Source organism: Lynx canadensis, chromosome C1 (assembly GCF_007474595.2).
Source record: "Lynx canadensis isolate LIC74 chromosome C1, mLynCan4.pri.v2, whole genome shotgun sequence".
Taxonomy (NCBI): Eukaryota; Metazoa; Chordata; class Mammalia; order Carnivora; family Felidae; genus Lynx; species Lynx canadensis.
This window is the reverse complement of record NC_044310.1, coordinates 32,288,891-32,309,484: the sequence shown is the minus strand read 5'-3', so window position 1 is coordinate 32,309,484 and position 20,594 is coordinate 32,288,891. Positions and strand designations below refer to the sequence as shown.

Here is a 20,594-nt window from a genome sequence, read left to right as displayed (position 1 = left end):
ATGTTCTAAACCTGAAAGCAGTCGCTTGTTTTTCCCCACGGATAATTGGTTAGTTTGGCTGAAATCTGACGCTCCTTTAGGATTGAATATAAACAATTTGAGACTGTTGGCTCCAGGGGTATATCTGTTTTCATTGTTTGTTAGTTCATCTGCACCCCTCCCCCCAGGGGCCTTAACAGCAAGATGTTTATTTGCATAAAGGTATCCCAGTGCAAATGGGGACCTTGTCACAGCAATGCTGCCATCTGTCACCCACCAGCAGGGGACCCTATCCCTGTGCATTCTAGATATTTGTGCATTTGCAGGGCAGTTACTCTGTGCTTACTACTGAAGAAGTCAAACCTCTATCTGACGGAACTTAATATTCCAGTGAGAAAAACAAGAAAACAAGACCAAAAAAAATAAAAATAACTCATGAAAAATTACATAAACTATTGACCATCAGGGCTAAGGAGACAAAGAAGCTGGGTGAAAGACAAGGAAGCTAGAGGCCAGTGTGGCTAGAGTTCGCATCAGCCAGGGCAGGGACGTGCGAGGTGAGGCCCGGCAGGTGGCCGGTGCAGGCCCGGGAGGTGTTTAGTAGGCCGGTGGAAGGATCTACCATGCTGGGTTTATTTTTACTGTTTAGAGACATTGGCCTTTATTTTGCATGGGCTGGGAAGCCTCTGGGGCCTTTGGGAAGGAGACAGAGAAGGGCAGAGATGGAGGCAGGGAGCCTTGATGAGATGCTGTGACAGTGGTCCCCAGAGGAGTGGTGTGGCCTGGGTGACAGCAGTGCAGGGGTGGGAAGTGATTGGGTTCTGGCTGTGCTTTGAGATGGAACTGATGGGATTTGCCACGCCCCCCTGGTCTGTCCGCCCTGTACTGCACAGGTGACAGACGAGGAAGAACCCAAGTTAGGCCATTGACCAGTTGGCACCCCCATGGCGGGGAGTCGAGTGGGTACAACCACACGAGTACGATCAGATGAGACCTCACGGTGCAGGGCGCGGCCATCTGGACCTTGTACATCTCGGCTTGAACACAGGCAAGACAGAATGGCTCATGATGTGCACAACATGCTGAGTGAAATGAAATGCATGCTGTGGGCAGGCCCTCCTGGGGCCTGAGCAGGGACCTGCCCTGGGGCCAAGTGCAGCTGGAGAATGTCAAGGGCAGTCCTTGGGTATGTGGGAGGGTCTGAAGGTGTCAGCCGGGGGAGGGAAGATGGCAAGGGACTGCTTGGTGGGGACCAATCAAAAATGTTGCAGCTTCTTTCTGGGTGCCAAGGGTCTGCAAACTGCAGCCTGCCTGTGAGCCAAATCCGCCTGCTGCCTGTTTGGGTCCAGCCCCTCAACTTAAGAGTGGTTACTACATTTCCAAATATGTTCATTAAAAAAAGTCAAAGAAAAATCGAATATACAACAGAGACAGTGTGTGAGCCTGCAAAGCCTAAAATATTTCCCGTCTGGCCCTTTACAGAGAAAGCTTGCTGCACGCAGATAATGGCCGGGGAAACTGGGACCAAGACGGGGATGCCCATCCGCCCCAGTTCATGCCAGTCTCTGGAAGATGGTGCTTGGGTGGATTCCTGGTCCGGGAATGCCGGTGCAGACCAGCACACTCCCTGGAGTCCCTGCTGAGCACCCTCCTCTACGAGGGAAAGTCCTCCATAGCCACTTAAAGACTGAACGATCAGAAAGGCCTGATCTGGCTCCCCATCGTGGTGGCTGTGAGGATCCTGGGGGGACGACAGAGTAATAGATTTTATAAACTTTGAAGGTGATGGTTTTGCCTGTTGGGTCTGAAATACTCAGAGGTTTCTGTTACGGGTTCCCTTGGGACAGAGTCTGGGTTTAAGGCAGGACGTGTGTGGTGAGTTGGGACATTTAGAGTCTTGTCCAGCTCTTTGGGTGACCTGTGCTCTGACACTGCCGACTGTATAGGGCGGTTTGTTGGGGGAACAGACCAGCCTCATGTCCTCTGAATGCCTAATGGGCCAGCTGTGCTCCTTGGAAAAACACCCAGCATGCCAGAGATCAGCCAAGGTCAGGGAGAAACTGATCCAAGAAAAGGCTGATTTGGAGAAGGGAAGATAGCCAGCAAGGAGAGAAGAAAAGAAGAGGTAGGGGGTAGGGGTCACCTTGTCAAATATACTTGACCTTCTGCTCCAGCCTGGTTGTGGGTCCAGACCCAGCAAATCCCACAGGGAGCAGCCAAGTTCACTGTGAGACCTTGGCAAGTGGCCTGCCGTGGAGAACAGGCCGCACTACATCCAGAGGTCAGGAGGCAGGCCAGGCAGTGGCCAGCCCGAGGTTGACCCGGAGCTGCAGGTCAGCCCGACGTCTTTGGCTTCCAGCTCTGGCTGAAGAAGGGAGGGCCTACTGTCTCCTTCTGCTGATGTGGTGGCACCCGTGGTTTCCACTGTGTCCCTGTCCCTGGGGCTAAGTGAAGACCCAGCCTCTGTGAGCAGTGGCCTGGGCAGAGAGGCTGGAGCCTGGCCCCCGCCCTGTGGACCTGTCCATCCTCCACCTTCTCAGCCCACGGACTGAAGGCATCCGCACCCCATCCTTTGAGAAGTGCCCGTGTCAGGGGGACTCAAGAGTCCTGGAATGTCAGCCTGGATCTGCCTCCAGGGGTGAACTTCAGCTTGGCTGGGTCATTATCCACCTCTCTGTCTATTCAGGGACAGCAGGGCTGGAACACCAGCTGTGGTCTCAGTAGGGGAGAGAAGGCACGGAGGGGCTCAGATTTTGGTGCTCTTTTCTGTCTTAAAGAGCCTTAGAAGCGGACTTGTTAAGTGCTTCGGGCCGTTTGTGAACTCAGAGCTCTGTGGTGTGTCTTTGTTTGTTTTTAGCCGCCCCCCCCCCCCAAATCCTGACCTCCCTGTAATAGGCAAATGCTGTTAATCTGGAAACTAGCCATAGCTGAAGCTGCTGCCACCGCTTCTCCTCCTCCTTGCCATTGCCGTCAATTTTAATTTTCGTGACTTTTTCTTACAGCAAATGTGAGGTCCTACAAGCTAATTAAATCTGATTTTACTCCTAACTAACAATTTACAAACCGAATGCAAATCTGAAGTTCCCTGGTCATGTCTTGCTTTGCATTAAAAAAATTCCCATCTCTCCAGAGTATAATCCAGACGATTTCCCCCGGTCATTTCTAACAGGGCACACAGCACATAGAGTAGCCCTTAAAAAAAAAAAAAGTGTATTTATTTATTTTGAGAGAACAGAGACAGAGCGAGTGGGGAAGGGGCAGAGAGAGATGGAGAGAGAGAGAATCCCAAGTAGGCCCCTCCCTTGCCGGCACACAGCCTGACGTGGGGCTCGAACTCGTGAAATCATGAGATTATGACCTGAGCCAAAACCAAGAGTCAGATGCTTAACTGACTGAGCCACCCAGGTGCCCTTCTTTAAAGATAGTTGGAGGAGACAATGACAAGGCCAAGACTAGAGATCATCCCTGCAATCGGGGAGGTGGTCATCCGCTGAGGGCAGGGGCCTGGCTGTGCCTCTGTGAGCCCTCAGGATTTGGGGTTCCAGTGGACCTTGCTTCCTCTCCCATGACCGTCTAAGGGTTTACAGGCAGAGGGCAGTTAGCAGGAGGGCTGCACAAAGGCCTACCTCATCGGTGGTGCCCCTTGGTGGTACCGGGCCTCCTGTCTGTCCCTGTAATTCCTACCCCGTTGCCCCTAATCTGTGTTTAGCTCCAGATGCTGTTATGGCTCTAAAAGCTGGCATCAAGGAGGATATAAGCAAGGGCTTTACATTTCCAAGGAGAAAGTGGATTAAAAAAAAAAATAGATCCAAGTAGCAAAATTGAAAAGATGCCTGAGCTAACCCCTAGTGGGGTCAAGTCCAATGATGGGAAAGTTTGTGCACCTTACGACAAGTCCCTTCCCTTTTGCTATTGAACTGCCCCGGCCTCAGAAGCTGGCAGGAGCCACGGTGCTCTCATTAATCTCTGCAAGACTTCTCTGGGAACCCAGATTAAGTAGCTCCGTGAAGGGAATCTGCTTATCAAAATACTGATGAATAGGCTGGGTCAAGGGTGAGAGTCAGAGGCAGCCAGTGCTGAAGCATAAACCCCTTGGATTAGAGTGACTCACTCGATCTTTATGCCTGTTTTAGCTGCTAAAGCAATTTGCAATCTGGATCTGATGCTCCTTTGATAGTCTTTCTTATCCCAAGTTTTTCCATGGGGCAGCTGCCACTCAGCTGTGTCACTGGGTAACCGCCATCCAGACGTCTTCCGTGAATTCCTTTCCATCCTGGCAGCCACGATTGCTCCATTCTGTATCTCCAGCGGTCCTCCCCATGTCTCAGAGCCCCTCTGAGAAGAGAAGTAGGTGAGCCAGACCGTTTGCCAGATACGCTTTAGCGCCTCTTTATGGTAGATCCGGTGCTTCTGTCCAAGAGTCACCCATCAGAGACCTATTTGTGGAACAAGCAGGCATGCTTCAGTGTGAGAGGACCAGCCTGAAGACAGCCAGGGGCCACTTCGCTGTTCTGGTTTTTGGGGGGCTTCAGAAACTGTGAGAAGTTCTACCGCTTTTCCGGATCTTCATTCTCTTATCCATAAGAAGTGGGCTGGGGGTGACGACTGTCTGGCTCTTATAGCCTCTGGGTCTTTGCAGCCATCCAGCTCTCTCTGTACATGGCACACCCTCCACGTGAACCATTTGTCCCCCCACCAAGAGCCCTGCCTCTGCTACCTGACCAGGGTGCCATAGATGCAAAGGGAGTTGGGAAGGAAGGGAAGAAAGCTGTATGCCCTGATCCTGAGACCACTGGGAGATCTCAAGCCAAAGAGCTTGGAGGACCTGAAGGAGCAGGCAGCACGGCCAAGTGAATAGTTGCTGGCCACTTTGATGTGGAGGATGGCATCTTCACCTCTCCAAAGTTTTTTCCAGGATGGATAACTGGGGGTGGGGGGAGGGGATTTTTCTGCAGACAGCTAATCCCATTCAGAAATTCTTCTTAGCTTCGCTCATGGCCCTTCTTAACCTGGATGTACCGCCCGTTTCCAGCCATAATCAGCTCTTACAATTGTAGATTTTAGTTTCAGCGTAGCAGAAGGGGCATCCTGGACTACAAAATGTCCAAGAACTCATCCAGGGTCCCATAATCAATTAACTGGGAGAGCCAGAATTTCCGGGGTCTGATGCACAGATGAGTTTTGACAAATTCATGCACCTGTGTAACCCAAATCCCCATCCAGTGAACCAGAATTAGAATCATTCTCTTGGCCACAAATGCCAGATTATGGAAAGCACAGAGCCTAATGGGATTTCAGCTTCCATTCAGAAGACCTTCATGTCCCCTGCTGTCCCCATTCCCTGAAGTGGCACACAGCATTGACCCTTTGCCTTTCCTCTTTTGTCCCATTCCCAGGGCCTATATTATTCTTTGAGATGGAGTTCAGATTTCTACCTGGTTTAGACAGGGTTGTCTAGGAAACTAGAAATAATAGCAGATTCCAGGCTGTGCAGATCGGCTGATCCTTGGCTCCTTCTTTAGAGCCACATAATACCAAGCTTCTCTGCTTCTTCCCTACACTCTCCTGCCCTCAGGTCACTGGAAGCATCCCCACGTGGGCCCTGGGCCCCATTTGAAGCAGATCTGCCCCTCCAGCTTCACTTACAAGGAGGCCGTGGCTGGTAGCTATAGATGCTGGGTGACACAGGGACGGATGATTCTGTGTCTGGGAATGTGTGTGACAAGCGGAGGAGGAGCGCCTCTGAAATTAAGCTTCTGTTTGACTCATCTTTGTCTTCCAGGAACTGGAGGAGGTGTACATTTCAGACTGTTCACGTCCATTCCACCTTAAGCATTTGCCTCTTGTTTTTTTTTTTTTTTTTTTTTTTGCACTCATTGTTTCCTTCCCTCCCACTGTCATTCAGAGTCACTGCAGCTGTGAGCATGCACTTGGGGTTACCTCTCTGAAAGGGAGCTGCTTATCTGCCATCTGTATCTGTGGAGTGAGAACACTTGTGTCTACGTCAGCAAAGCTGGGGAATCATGAGACCCCTTGTTTCTAAGGATCTCTATCTGATTCCCTTGCCTGACTCTGAAAATTCAAGACTCCTGACTTGCCTTCAATATTCCTTTCACAACTAGCTGCCTGTCTTTGTTGAAATCTGTGGTCCTCTGTCCGGGTACATCTGTGGTTCACCTCCTGGACTCCCAGCATTTCTAAAGAGGTAGGAGGCAGGCTGGGAGGGAATGGGAAATGTGGAGAGTTGCAGAGTAAGGTGATGGAGAAAATGCATGCCAGGATGTTGGCAGGGGTTGGGGAGTGGAGGAGGAGGAGGAGAAGGAAGTGGGGGGAAGAGGAACAACTGATGGGAGGGACAAGGGACAAGGGAGGGGAGGAAGAGGAAAGAAATGACTCAGTACTTCTGCACCGAGCAGTGAGCCTCTGCTTAAGTGTGAGAATCACTAAATCCCACCATGCTTCAGCAGAAGAGAGGATTAGAAATCTGGGTTTCTGAGTGTCCCCGTTCCCATTCTCGATGGCTGAGATCAGCCTGTGGTCCGATAAACTCGTAGGGAAGAAATCAAGAGCAGAAGAGGCAGAGGGGTGTGCAGAACCCATACTAACTGGCTGTTTGGACAGACAGCTGTTTCAATGATGCTGGCTGGAACTTCAGCTGTGTTTGTAATCCCCTTTAATGGAATTACAAAGCTTCATCCCGTGGCCTCCTGTTTCCAGTTGATGCCTGCTTTTTGGATGTTTGGGCCTTTGGCCTTTTCAGGCTCTTGTAAAACCGCCCTTACTGTCGCAGTCTGAACGGGTCACTTCTTACCACCTTAGCTCCAACCTGTTTCTTTACCTTTGACGTTGCTGCCTTTACCTCACAGCCACCAGCTGTGAATTGCCTGATTCATCCTTAAGCCCTCGTACCCAGTTCTCCATGCCCCTTACATGTTTGCTTTGTGGTATCTTGCAGATGTCTTTTTTTTCTCTCCCATGGCTGACACTGTGGTCCAGCAACGGCCACTGCCAGCCTGGGCCATTGTGAAAGCTTTCTAATGTTCTTGTCTATATCCCTAGCCTCTTCGGAGTCCCCACAAAAAGCTCAAATCTTTAAGATTCTCCTTTAATTATGCTAATCTGCTGTTCACACATCTCCAACTGCTCCCTACTGCTTATTGGATAAAGCCCAGACTTCTCTGTGTGGGATTCAGACCTCTCTGAAATCTGGCCTCCTTCCTCCCCTATCACATTCTCTCCATCTCTGCCTTCCTTACGCAAACGCCCTCCGGGGCCAAGAGCACAGGCCACATGCTCTGCCCTCCAGGCTGCTGTCACCGTCGCCCCTCTCCCCCAGATGCAGGCTCCCTTCCGATCCACCTGCCCAGACTTTCCCTGCCCTCCAGCGTGGAACACAACCCCATTTCCCCGTAAAGGTCGGCTGGCCTTCTCACTATGCCAGCTGCCCTCTGGGGCCTCTAGTGGCACCCACTGCAGGGGTCTCTCTTTGACTCCTGATGTGCTGTATTGCCAGCTGCTACTATGAATCTCATCTGCTCGGTTGAATCACGAGCCCTCCGCATAGAGCACGGAGGTTTTGCACTTATCAGCCCCAGCTCCTGGCCCAGTGCAGCACAAATTCTTTTGGAGGGGTTGAGGTCTACTGTTGAAGCAAACTACAGAGTGACTTTGCATCCTCGGCTATACCGCGATCATTGGCCAATCAGCCTGTGACTGAGGGTTGTGTGCAGAGCTCCGCACAGCATGTAGTTCTCCCCGCCCCCACTCCCCATCTGAGGGGTGTGCTAAGGGGCTGGCAATAAGGCCCCTTCCCTCGTAGTTTGGAGTTTCACTCGTGTTGCCAAGAACCTCGTCCTGGCTTTGCCTCAGTCTGATTCCACCTCCCTCCCGGAGGATGTTCTTCTCTTGGCTCCACTGTGTCGGGTTTGTGTGCTTAAGGTGTGCCCACAGGAAAATCTGCCAGGTTCTCACCCCACATGTGACTGCTCCCTCAGAGTAGTAACTTAAGAGATCTGTTTCCAACTGCCGTGATGCCGGTGGGGCCAAAGCCAGCAAGAAGCTTCAGCTGTGGCAGCCAAGATGGGGGAGATGTTAGGGGGTAAAAATCCCCTTAGTGAAAATGTAGACGGTCCTCTGAAAACACTGCGGAATTCTGGCTGTAGGATTCGGATACATTCAGTCCCGCTTCTCATCCAAGAACAGCTCTCTCAGAGCAGACAACCAGCAAATCTGAATCCAGGTGTCTGCTTCCTACAAACACAGTGGAATTCTCCAAGTCCTCACAGGCTTTTGACCAGCTCAGGAGAAAACTACAGTGTAAATACTTGTGGGGGAGAGGGATAAGGAGAGTGTTATATGGCAAGTGATTGCACCAAAGCCGAATGCAAAGCAAGGAAGGCTGAGGTAAACGGGCCACTGGCCACAGCCTGGAAGCCTCTGTGCTACATGGTCCTTGGGTGTGAAGGTGTTTGTAACAGGATTTGGTCTGTGCCCCTGCCCCGAAGGTTTCGCATCTTGTCAAGGGGGAGACTTCAGGAATTCTCTACTATTATCTACCAGAATTATCTACTGGAGGCATAGCCTTGCCAGTTTGACTTTTCCTTCTGAAATAATTTGGGCGTCCTTACGCAGAGGTTCATGAAGGATATTTAGAGCTCAGGTACATCTTTGGAAAACATGGAGGCCACTGATATTGGCAGGTTCCCAGGATCCAGCCATCAGTTTGCAGAGTTTGTTTTCTATCAGATTTGCTTCCTGCTTCCCTGCTGGTCTGGACCCGAGTTAAATAATCCCAGGGTGGCAGAGAACCTCGGAGCTGACATAGTTCAGCTTTCTGCAAGGTAAAGACATACCTTGATGCGCGACCATCCAGCCCTGTTGACCCTTCCCACTGGTGGGGGGTTTCATGTCAAGCTGTCTTTTCTTCCTGCATCTAATTACTAAAACGGACTTTCTTTTTTAAACATGAACAGGCGGTTCACAAGAGAAGCAATACAAATGAAAAACTGTTCAATGTCCCTGGTAATTAAAGAAAGGCAAATTAAAGCAATGAGGTGTTCTTTCTCCTAACAGATCGGTGAAGATTTTCTCGAAGGTTAGTACTCAGTGTAGATGAAGATTTGAGGAGCTGGACCATTTCTTGCTGTGTGTTGAAAGCCTTAAAATTCGTATATTCTTTGACTTGGCAATGCCTTTCTAGTGCTTTCTTTCTTTCTTTTTTTTTTTTTTATTATTTTTTTAACGTTTATTCATTTTTTGAGAGACAGAGAGAGACAGAGCGTGGGCAGGGGAGCGGTGGAGAGAGAGAGAGGGAGACACAGAATCCAAAGCAGGCTCCAGGCTCCGAACCGACAGCACAGAGCCCGACGTGGGGCTCGAACCCACAAACCGTGAGATCATGACCTGAGCCGAAGTCGGACGCTCAACCGACTGAGCCACCCAGGCGCCCTATCTAGTGCTTTCTTTTAAGGAAAGAACCCTGTTTGTGTGGCAGGGGTTAAGCTGTAAGGATATTCCTAGTGGTGATGCTTCTGATGCAAGGTAAGAGGTAGCCACGTCTCTGGTGGGGGCTTGGCTAGGTCAGTAGTGCCACATCCTAAGCGCTTTTTAGACATTTTATATTAATGAACTCAACGCTCACAATATTACTACGAAGTAGACCTATTATTTTGGAAACTTTACAGATAAAATAACTGGGCCATCAAGAAGGCAGGTTACTCCAGCAAGATGATCTAGATGGCTAAGAGTAGAGGCAGGATGCACGGGCGGTCGACCTCTCTAGAACCCACACGTTCTTAACCCGTATGCTCCACTCCCTCTCCTAACAGACATGGGAAGTAGAAAATATGTGCTAAGGGGAATGTAGAACACTATCCCATTTCTGTTTCAAATATCAAAGACTTCTTTAATATACTTGGCATTTATTATAATTGGAAAAAATTTGCTTACAAAATCTATTTTTTATATTTAGCCCAACTCTCATTTTCTGTAGCCTTTACCCATTTTAAAACTCACCCATTTACCAAATTTTCATTGAGTTCTTCCAATAAGCCAGGCATGGTGACAGCTGTTCAAGATTAGTAGGGTCAAAAATTGGCCAGACCTCGCTGGTATAGAACTTCCTTTTGAAAAAAAAAAAATGTTTTTAAGTTTATTTTTTGAGAGATAGAGAGAGAGTAGGGGAAGGGCAGAGAGAGAGAGAGAGAGAGAGAGAGAGAGAGAGAGAATCCCAAGCAAGCCCAACACAGGTCTTGAACTCACAAATGGTGAGATCATGACCTGAGCTGAAATCAAGAGTCGGATGTTTAACCAGTTGAGCCACCCAGGCGCCCCTTTAGCTGGTACAGAACTTCTGTGCCATGGGGAGGAGCAGTGAGAAACAAGTTAACAGACATCAAGGGCTGCCATTTATTGATGCCAACTGTGTGCTGGGCATCCTTCCAACTGATGTTGATGTCCCATATACACTCTTTCAGTCCTTTATGTGACTCCTTTTGTGACCCTGGGAAGCATGTGGCTTTAATCCTCAGAATCACCCAGTTATTACAGTCCAGCCACATAAGCCTTCTTTCCTGCCTCAGGACCTTTGCACTTGACGTTCTGCCTGCCCAGAACACTCCCTCTCCCATTAGATCTTTGCATGGTGGTGTCCTTATCATGCAGCTCATAGAGGCCTTCACTGAGCTCCCAGTCTGGTGTGGCTAGGATCCTCTCACCTCCACAGTCATTCTTCATCACTCCCATCACGTCACCTTGTTTTGTTTTCTTTGTGGCACTTATTACTATCTGACGTTATCTGGCATCGTTTCACCCACTGGATCGTAAGCTCCGTGGAAACCGTGTTCCTTGTCCTCTTGTTCACCCTGGTGTCCCCAATACCTAACACAGTCCCCAGCACACAGTAAGCGCTACTGGAGATGGGGGGAAATGAATCGATGAAGGATGGTGAGCACATCACCTAAAGCAGTGATCTCCAAAGTGAGATACGCATGTTGGAGGCCGTGGAAGATGAGACGATCCACTGTGGGGAAGGAAGAACATGGGATAGACAGGTGGATACATAGGTAGACAGGCACACATGCATATATCATCCTTTCTTTCTATTTTTATGAATGACAGAGTATGAATATAATAAATAAATAGGCCCATATTCAGGTATACTTACATGTTTACTGCTAGGGCACATTGCCAAAAAACTTTGGCCATCACTGGCCTAGAAGGAGAATCATATGAGGAAACAGGCCATTCCAATGTGGTGTTATAAATGCTCTTTACGGAGCACAGAATGCTATCAAAGCATATCCAACCTGCCTTGGAGGGTTGAATAATGTGAAAATTTGGTAATATTGGTAATTGGTAATAATATTAATAATTATTGTTTTTAAAACTATCCAAATATACACAAACTTTTATTTTTAGACCATCAAAGCAATGTAAATGACCATAGCCCTTATGGTAATTTTCCTAATAGATGGTGAGAGAGCACTTCAGATTTCACAGTTAACTAGTTAGAGAGGTTAATTTCTGAAGAGTTCAAATATGGCTGTTAATGACCTGTGGTTAAATATCCAACTTGTCTTTGCTTTCTTTTTCTTTTTTTAAGCATTTGTTGGCTTGTTTGTTTATTTTTTATTTTTTATTTTGAGAGAGAATGAGTGAGGGAGGGGCAGAGAAAGATGGAGAGAGAGAATCCCAAGCAGCCCCAATGCAGGGCTTGAACTCACAAAACATGAGATCATGACCTGAGCCAAAATCAAGAGTCAGATGCTTAACTGACTGAGCTGCCCAGACACCCTGGTCCTGGCTTTCTGAGCGGCAAAAGTAATCTGAAAACTAGAAAAATAAACACAGCTTTAAATTCGGTCTTCTAGCTAGAGAGGCGTTGGGCATAGCAGTAGAAGAACGTGGGCTCTGGAGTCTGGTGAGCTTGGGCTTAAATCCCACTCTTCTTGCCTCTGTCTTTTCTGCGTGACTTTGCGCAAGTCCCTTTTCTTGGACCCCTCGTCTACAAAATGGGCTTACCATGCCGTCATGGTGTGAAGACGAGACAGAACAATGAGCATGAAAGACCCAGCTCCTGGCGTGTGGGGTGTCTTTCTGAACATCAGCCCCTCTCTAGGTCCTCTGTTTAGAGAGAAAACTCCATGTGCTTAGAAAGCACGTAAGCACACATATCCTTCAGAATACCATCAAGAATGTGCTTTTCCTTTTCTGTACTTGGTTAAACTGAATCATGCTCGAACAATTCTTCTTTAAGTAATTTAAATGGATTTCATATAGACCACAGCCATCCTTCCTGGGGCGGTATTGACTCTTGACATTTTGCTGGTGATACTCTCAGGCTAACTCGCCTTTCCTTTCCTGGCTTGAGCTCGAGCGATGCTGTAGCTAGATTTCTGTACTACAGATAACTCATGTCTTTGGAGCATCGAGGGTTGCAGTTGGGTTGAAGCAGAGTAAACAGAGAGAAGCCGGGACCTTGGCCTGGGAACCTCCCGCGTCCCGGGAGTGAGGCCTGTTGTGGAATGGGGGAGGAGGGCTGGGTGGCCTGTCTCAGGGAGAGGAATTGGACTGGGAAGGCAGAGCTCAGCAGACTCCTTGGCATGCACTGCAGAAGGATTCCCTGAAGGGCTGCGCAGAAAAGAAATGTGCTGTGTGCTTGGCAGGCCAGAAACCACAGAGAACCTGGCAGTGCTTTTTGAGGATTTGGGAGCAGAAAAGCAGACTCCCTAGGTGGTTATTTATAGAGCCGGCAGCAGTAATGATCAGTTAGAAAAAATAAATTATAACTCAGTTGAACCTGAAATAACTTTTCTTTTGCAACCCCAGGCATTCCACGCAGGCCGCTTGCACACCACTCCCTCCTTCCTAGTGTTCCTGGAGGCTGAGGGTCCACGCCAGCTTGCTCGTGCCCTCCCCGAAGCTTTGGAGCTGTGGACTGGGCAGCCGAGAGGTAGTTTCTGTCTAGAAACAGAGAATTCTGGCCGGATGACTCCTTTCTTTCTCCCCTGCACCCCCAAGTTGCAAAACCTTCTTTCCTCCCTCAAAATGTCTGTAACATGCAACAGAAGGTGGGCCTCGTGGGGAACGTAGTACCCGTGGCACTCTGAGCCTTCGCTTTCGCACGTCTTGTTCACGTGAGAGTATGCACATCAGCGTGTTTTCAGCGTCTCTGTTTTGGCTGCAGCGAGGGCTTTTCAGCGCAGCGCTTTCGGAGAAGCTGGTGGCCGACTCGGAGTTCACAGGCCCCCAGTGTTTCGTCCCCCAGTCAGCCAGCAGGCGGGACCACCATGATGTTCACACTGACAGCTTGGCAGTGGGGTCACCGAGAGCTGCCCGACCCACCACTTGGCACCTTGGCGTTTGGGCATCCATCCTGTTTTCCCTCTCCTGCCCAGCTGCTCCTTCTTTTTTCTCTCCATTCGTTCATTTGTTCATTTGCTTTTCAACAAGCATTCGCTGAGTATCTGCGATGTGCCAGGCACTGGCGATGCAGAAATCAATCTAGAGGCTACAAACTGGTGGCACTTGAGGCAGCCTGGCCTGCAGATGCATTTGATCTGGCTCGCAACGCGGTGTCTTAAATTTGAACGTGCTGCTGACGCGTAAAGATGGGGTGATGTCACGTGAGAACGCTGATACCAGGCTTCTCCCCCAAAATCTGAAGCTCTGGCTGTCTCGGCCTACATTTCAACGTGGTGGTGTTTTCCACGAGGACAGCTGCCTCCCTGAGGTAAGGTCAGCCCCTCTGGTTCAGCACAGATCCTGAGACTCCCCAGTTGTGCGGTCACCGCCAGCACAACTCCCATCCAGGAGGAGTTTCACACGAGGAGTTCCCCCATTTGTGTGACCTGCCCGGCCCCACGCGCATCACCCATCTGTGACCCTTGGTGCAGACCCTAATCTGAGGGATTTTGTGGTCCAGCGGAAGAGGCAGATGGGTAATTTTAGTCCCAGGAGAGTGCTATGAGAACAGTGCACTTCGGGAGCACGGGGTGGAAAAGATTGATATTGACGAACAGAGTCAGGTCTTCATGGAGAAGGTGAGTTTGGAACCAGACACTGAAAAGGCAGTGAGAATGTGTCAAGATGAAGCTTGTCTGCATAGAAGCTCAGAGGGGTGAATGGGCAGGGAAGTCCAGTGTGAAGGGGTGAACGAACCTGGGCAGAGCTGGGGGGAGGCTGTTCTCTCTTCTGTGGGATGCTCCACAGCCAGCTCTTTCCCAACCCCAAACTAGAGACCACGGGGCCCTTCACACCCATGTCCAGCTAGTGGACTCCATGTTCAGTGCCTGCTCCAGAGAGTGGGGGTGGTCCTACAAGCAGGTCCCAGACCTGTCTGCCAAGATTTACCTTGAATAACGGAGTCCTGCTGTTCCTCCCCACCCTGATCCAGAACTCAGGGAGAGTGGGAAGACAGAAGGAGAGGGAGAAGATAAGGCAGGTCTGTCTCCACCCACAGAGGGCAATGAATGGGTGGTCCTGGGCACAAGCCCAGTGAGCGGATTAGGCTGAATAAGGCTCCATGGTCCCTCCCACCCAGCATCTTTCTCTCTATGTCCCTTGAAAGCCAGCCATCTCAACACGTGAATTCCCTTGTCCTCTCCCTGGCACGCTCCCACTTTCATGATCATTTATAGGCTTGTATCTCCCAAACTGGCACCATCAACCCAGAGCCGAGGGGTGGCAGGGGGAGACTTGTAGCTTCTGGACTGTTCACCTTGGAGAGTTCATAGGTATCTCAAACCCTACCAGCTTCCATCCATTTCATACCTGGAACTCCCTTTCTTGCCCCTTCTACACATTGAAATCCTTCCATTCATTAAGCCCCTTGATGCATGACACCTCCCTGAAGCTTTTCAGATTCAAGCGACCACCAGCACCCATTGCATCATAACGTTGCCAGAAATGAAAGGACTTGCCCATGATCCAGATGCCCTGATCAGTGCAGCATTTAGGAGCCAGAAGAGAACTCAGCTACTGAAGGTGACCCACATGCCCCACCCTGTGTATTTCTCTTCTGACAGTGAACAGAGCAGTTTGTGGTGGTCGTGATGAATTCTGTGCCCCCAAACAGAGTATATACTGCTCAAGGGCAGGAACTGGCTGCTGTGCTTGTCTTCCCCCAGATTCAGGGTAAAGAGTGTGCTCAGTTGTATGTGATTAGTAGCCAGTTACCTGACTGGATCGAACTCTTGGTAGAAGGGGTAAGTTACTCTTTGTATGCAGATTTGTCATTAAGGTTGTCATTTAAGGAAGAGTAGGGACAGTGTCCAGTGGAGACAGGAGTGACTCGGTCAGAGGAGGTGACATCTGTAACGTGAAGGCCGCTTATGGCCAAGAGCCTCTTTTCCCAGAGCATTAAAATTTGGTTAATGGAGGGGCGCCTGGGTGGCTCAGTCGGTTAAGCTTCCGACTTCGGCTCAGGTCATGATCTCACGGTTTGTAAGTTCAAGCTCCACATCAGGCTCTGTGCTGACAGCTTGGATCCTGGAGCCTGCTTCGGATTCTGTGTCTCCCTCCCTCTCTGCCTCTCTCTCTCTCTCTCTCTCTCTCCCTCCCTCCCCCTCTCTCTCAAAAATAAACATTTTAAAAAAATTGGCTAATGGGAAACTGGTTACTGTAGGGCTGGGAAGGAGACCTGGGGGAAAGGAAGGCGTGTAGCCCCTCCTTCCCTCATAAGGACATCGAGAAGCCAGTGTCTGTGGGTGAGAGGGAACCGTGGCTTCTCTGAAGTCCCCATCTCTGGGAACTCTGGGTTATCCAGAGAATTTTGGCCAGAAATTGAGGGATTTCAGCCAGTTTTCTACCACTTGCCCTGGTTCAGTTCCATTGACGGTTTTCCCCATGCTCTTCTGTGGTTTCCCACAGTGGCCTTCTCCTGGGCTTCCTCCTGTCTGCGCCATCCATGGCGCTGTGACGCTGTGGGCAGCTCAAGGTGGCCAGTGCCAGTGCCCCAGGGCTGCTGTCACTGGGCTGGGGGCTTCCACGCACAGCCTGGGAGCTGGGCATAGTGGGTAGAGCTAAGAGAGGGCACAGAGCAGGACTGGGTGGAGAAGCACAGCCTGAGAAATTTCACAGATTTGGATCCCTCCAGCAACTACGTGGTCTTATTATTAATCATTTAACAGCAAGGTATAGTCTTTTACTGTTTAGAGAGTTTCTACAATGCTAACTTCCTCGATCCTCACAAGCACCCTATGCCCTGGGTATTTCACATCCCCATTTTACAGATGAGGAAACTGAGGCTCAGAGAGATTTAAATGACTTGCCCAAGGCTTGAAACCAAATCTTTTGACTCTAAAACTTCTCATCATTTCACTATAGGATTTGCCTCCCGCATCTTATAACCAGGTAGACCTGACCCACCAGCACCCTCTCTGTGTGAAAGGGCACCAGAGCTGGGGAGAAACTCAGCACCACCCCAATCCCTGGAGCTTCCTGTCTGCTCTCTCCTGTCATTGTGGACGCCGGCCTGACGGTTTATTTTCTCTTTCCACATTGTGTTGGAGCATAGCAGTCCAATTCCTACTGTTGAAAGGGCAAGAAACTGGAAGGCAATCTCAAATTCCAACTTTGGAAAACACGTTGGAAAGAGATACTCTGTTAAGGCTTCTGTACATTCATTCGTTCACCCAACAGATGTGTCCAGAGAGCCTGCTGTGTGCCAGGAACTGTTCTAGGTGCTGGAGTTACAGTGGTGAACAAGACAGACCAAGTCCTGCCCTCTGGGAGCTCACATCCTAATGTCAGGCGGTAATAAGCAAGTAAATAATAAAATGTTTCGGGCGGTGCTAGGGGCTATACAGAAAACGCAGAAGTGTGGTGGGGCAGAAAGTAACTGGCAGGCACAGGAAGTGAGATCTGCTCGGGTTGGTGCTCATGAGAGACTCTTGACGAAGAAGCATACGAGCTAGGATGTGGGTGACAGAAGGAGCCTGGCATGAGAAAATGTGAGGCGGCAGTTTTCCAGGAAGAGGGACCAGGAAGGGCAGAGGTCCAAGTGGAGACTCAGAAGGAGATTTTAAGGAAATAATATTACGATAGTGGTGACATCACATGGACTGTCATCACTGTGGCTCAGCAACACTGTGCCTAGTGAGAGGAACTTGTCCTGGGACCCTACAATGCGTAACGGGATTTCTGTGAGAAAACCAGTTCCAAGTTCCATGCAGTGGAGTCACAGTTGAACTTGGAGAATCAGGAACTACTTCCGTGGTTTATAGGAACTGACCGTGGCATAAAACGACTGCTTTGGTGTAAAGGACCAAAAAGAAAAAAGAAAACCTGATTGTGCAGACTCTCAACCCTTGTGACTCTTGTAATGAGAAAAGTCAGGAGGTTTTCTAAGACTCCATACTTAGGATTTTAAATAGTACTGCTGGGATTTCTAGTTTGGGTTCTGACATTGATTATCTGGGTTTCATTTTACCTTCGAACCGGTGACTTAGCCTCCCTAAACGTAGTAATATTGTATTCAGTGAGCGAGTTGCATTAGATGGATTCCAGGGCGCTCCTTATTCTTTTTCTGGTAATGCCTTCAAGTGCCTGCGTTTATCAACAGTGAGTTTTCTTTGTGTTGCACCCTTTTCTGTGCCTCTGCTTTGGGTGAGGTGTGAACGCTAAGTGAAAGTGAGTCATTTGTAACGGTAGCAGATCCTTACCATGACAGATGCCACTACTAACCTCTCTTGATGGAGACCAGTTGTTCCCAGAGTGTGGTCTCCAGACTGGCACGAGCAGCAGCACCCGGGAACTTGTTAGAAATGTCCATTCTCAGCCTCTACCCCAGAAGCCTTGGGGATGTCACCAAAAAGTCTGCGTTTGCAACAAGACCTCCGGGTGACTTTTTTGCACACTAAAGTTTGAGAACCACTGGCATAGAGTGTATGTACTTTAAGACCTGGGGACTGCCCGTGACGGGGTCTTATATTTCAGTCATTCTTGTGGTCACAAGAAATGGTTATGTTTGTAAGATGTTTATCCAGCTTGGCCTGGCGAACAGCCCTGTGGCTGTAAAGTAGAAGGAAGGCGTCTGGCCCGTGCTGCTGGGATCGGGCCCCAGCTCTTCTGGTTACCATCACGTCCCCATCCACTGCCTCGAGGCAGAAGCTTGGAGGAGAGCGTTAACAAGGGGACGCGCTCACCTTAGAGGAAGCCTCGACGGAGGGCACCACTGGATGTGCTTCTGCGGGGGCTGGTTTAAGTAGAGCAGGTCGTTGATCATGGTGGGCGTTCACACATTTTTAAAGTGTGAAACTGTCCTGAGGTTACACGTCTTTGGCAGACAGATCTTCTTGCACTTGTGTTATGAAGATCAGCGGTGTCGAAAGGCCGTGGGTCCCAAACAAAAAGTAATCTGGTGACGTGCTGTCCATTGAATTCAGAGTTCTGATCCAGTTTGGTCTCTTGTCTAAATGTCCGCTTATAAATCTAGAATGAGGTGACCAGATGGTCCAAATCACCCAGGACTGTCCCGTGTTTCCCCTTCCTGTCCCTCTCAGTCTGGTGTCTCGGATTTGGCCCTGCGTTGCCCACTCCTGCTGGATCTTGTCCAGTCGAGGGACAAAACGTCTTGACAGCTTCCTGAAGAATGGGAAGAAAGGAGGTTCTGAAAGCACAGATTGAACTGCGTCGCCAGAGACTGAGGAAGCGGATGCGGGCGGCGAGGGCTCCCCCACCAACAGGAGCCCCAAGGAGAGCCGGCGCTGGAGGTGTGCAGTCCCAAGAAGGGTAGAAGTAAGTCTGTTTCTCTGGTAGGGCTTAGCGGAGGGTTAGTACTAGGTAGGGATCGGGGGGCGGGGTGGGGCTGGGATGGCCCCTCCTGGGCCAGAAGGCAAAGAATGGGAGGCAGATGGGCCAAGCAGGAGGTAGCAAGGGCATGGCGAGGAACATGAGCGCTTCAGCCCAAGCTGGCCTGGCCTCTCTGCTCACGCCTTCTGCCCCCCTTTCTGAATTCTCTCATCTCTGCTCAGGCCGGGGCCCCTCCTTCCTCCTGTCCTCTTGGCCCCGCCTTCCTTGTTAACCTCTTGTGCCGTTCCCCTCCCCTAGCTCCTGCTGTGTCCCGCCCCTGCCCACTCCGTTCTGCTTGCCTCATTTCTGTCCATCATTGACATGATGACAACAGGAGAGTGGTAGGGTCCGATCGTGATAAGTGCTCTCCCTGTTCACAGATGCCAGCCATGAGCAAGAGCCCCCTACAGCAGCTCCCGAGCAGTCCGCCCAGGACCACCCAACGGAGGACACACAGCAGATCTCTGTCACTTAGCAACCGCAAAAGCTGGAGCAAAGGCCGCAGAAGCTGAAGCGGCACGGGTCCAGAAGCTTTCAGAACAACCCTGAGGAAAGGGTCTACTGAATTACAACCAGTTTTGCCAATGCATGTTATGGGAAGAGACCCCCCCTCTCCACTGGATCCCATCATACCTGGATGCCTCATGGACCTCGAAGATCTCCTGTCTACTTTTTTAAGCAGATTGTTCCTGTTCCAGCTCTGGTAGTTCTGGTTAACCTTCTCTATGAGGAAATGTTAACTTTTTTTTCTGTCCGAGTCCTGGATGAGGCTGTCTTCCCTGAAACTGGGTCATTTTAGGCTAGAGGCACCTCTGAACATTGCTGTTTCTCGGAAGTTGCCCAGTTCGTGGCACACTTGTTTCCTATGTGAACAGGGGTCCGCTTCTGACCGCTATGTCTCCTGGTCGGCTCCGGGTGCCTTTCTCCCCTCCCCTGCCCTGTCCCAGGTGAGACTCGCACAGTGGGGACCCTGCCTCTCCTGGTGAGGACCATGTGCTGTGGCCGGATGTGCGAGAGAAAGTCTGGTCAGGTGGAATGAATGTCTTCGTAAGTTTGGGGGTGACAGGAGCATGGCTTCAGCCCTGGGAGAAGGTAGCTTCGAGGAGGCTCACACTCACCTCAGCCATCCCCCTGCTTCCAGCCTCATACCCTTCCTCTCACCTCCTCGAGGACAGTTGTTCTTTTCTTCCTTCAGTTAAAAGTAACTTTGGTTGTTGTTTTCATTATTGAAAAGCAGCACATCCTTGTTATAAAAACATCAGAAATATAGGCAAAAAAAAAAAGGGAAAAAACCAGCCCCAATCCTACTTACCCCAAAGACAACCATTGAGACTCTGTTGAAGAGCCTTCGAGATCCCTTTCACATATATTATATGTGATGCTATATACACACACTTGCACACATATATGTGTGTGTATATATAGAGATATGTGTGTGTAGATACATAGAAATATATGCATACACATCTGTATAATTGCATATATAAATGTAACATATGTGGAACTGCAGTGTCACAATGCAACATATATTCTTTGGTTACACACATTATCATTTAATGCCTTATCATGAGCGTTAGCTTTCTATATCAATAAGCTTTTTTTTTTAATGATTAAGTAATGCCTTTAATTACAGAAGAGACAAACGAGACCAGAAATATCAAGTAATTTTCAAAAAATGAGGGCGCTAAGTCATTTAGTATGAGGAAACAAAGCCGAGTAGATACAGCTCAAAGAATGCACATCCCCATTTCCTCCTCCTCCTCCTCCTCCTTCTTCTTCTTCTTCTTTTTGCCATGAGTTGCGTGAGTCTATAGCAATGGTAA

At 49.6% G+C, this 20,594-nt stretch overlaps 1 long non-coding RNA gene across 1 annotated transcript in view; it reads left to right on the top strand.

The window, feature by feature from the left end:
• LOC115522358 overlaps nucleotides 1-20,054 on the top strand; it is a 68,579-nt gene extending 48,525 nt beyond the window's left edge. Inside the window, exons 2-3 of the long non-coding RNA XR_003971356.1 lie at nucleotides 18,483-18,717; nucleotides 19,152-20,054. This is a non-coding gene — a long non-coding RNA (uncharacterized LOC115522358). The remainder of the gene's footprint in view (nucleotides 1-18,482; nucleotides 18,718-19,151) is intronic.
• Nucleotides 20,055-20,594: the final 540 nt, after the last annotated feature.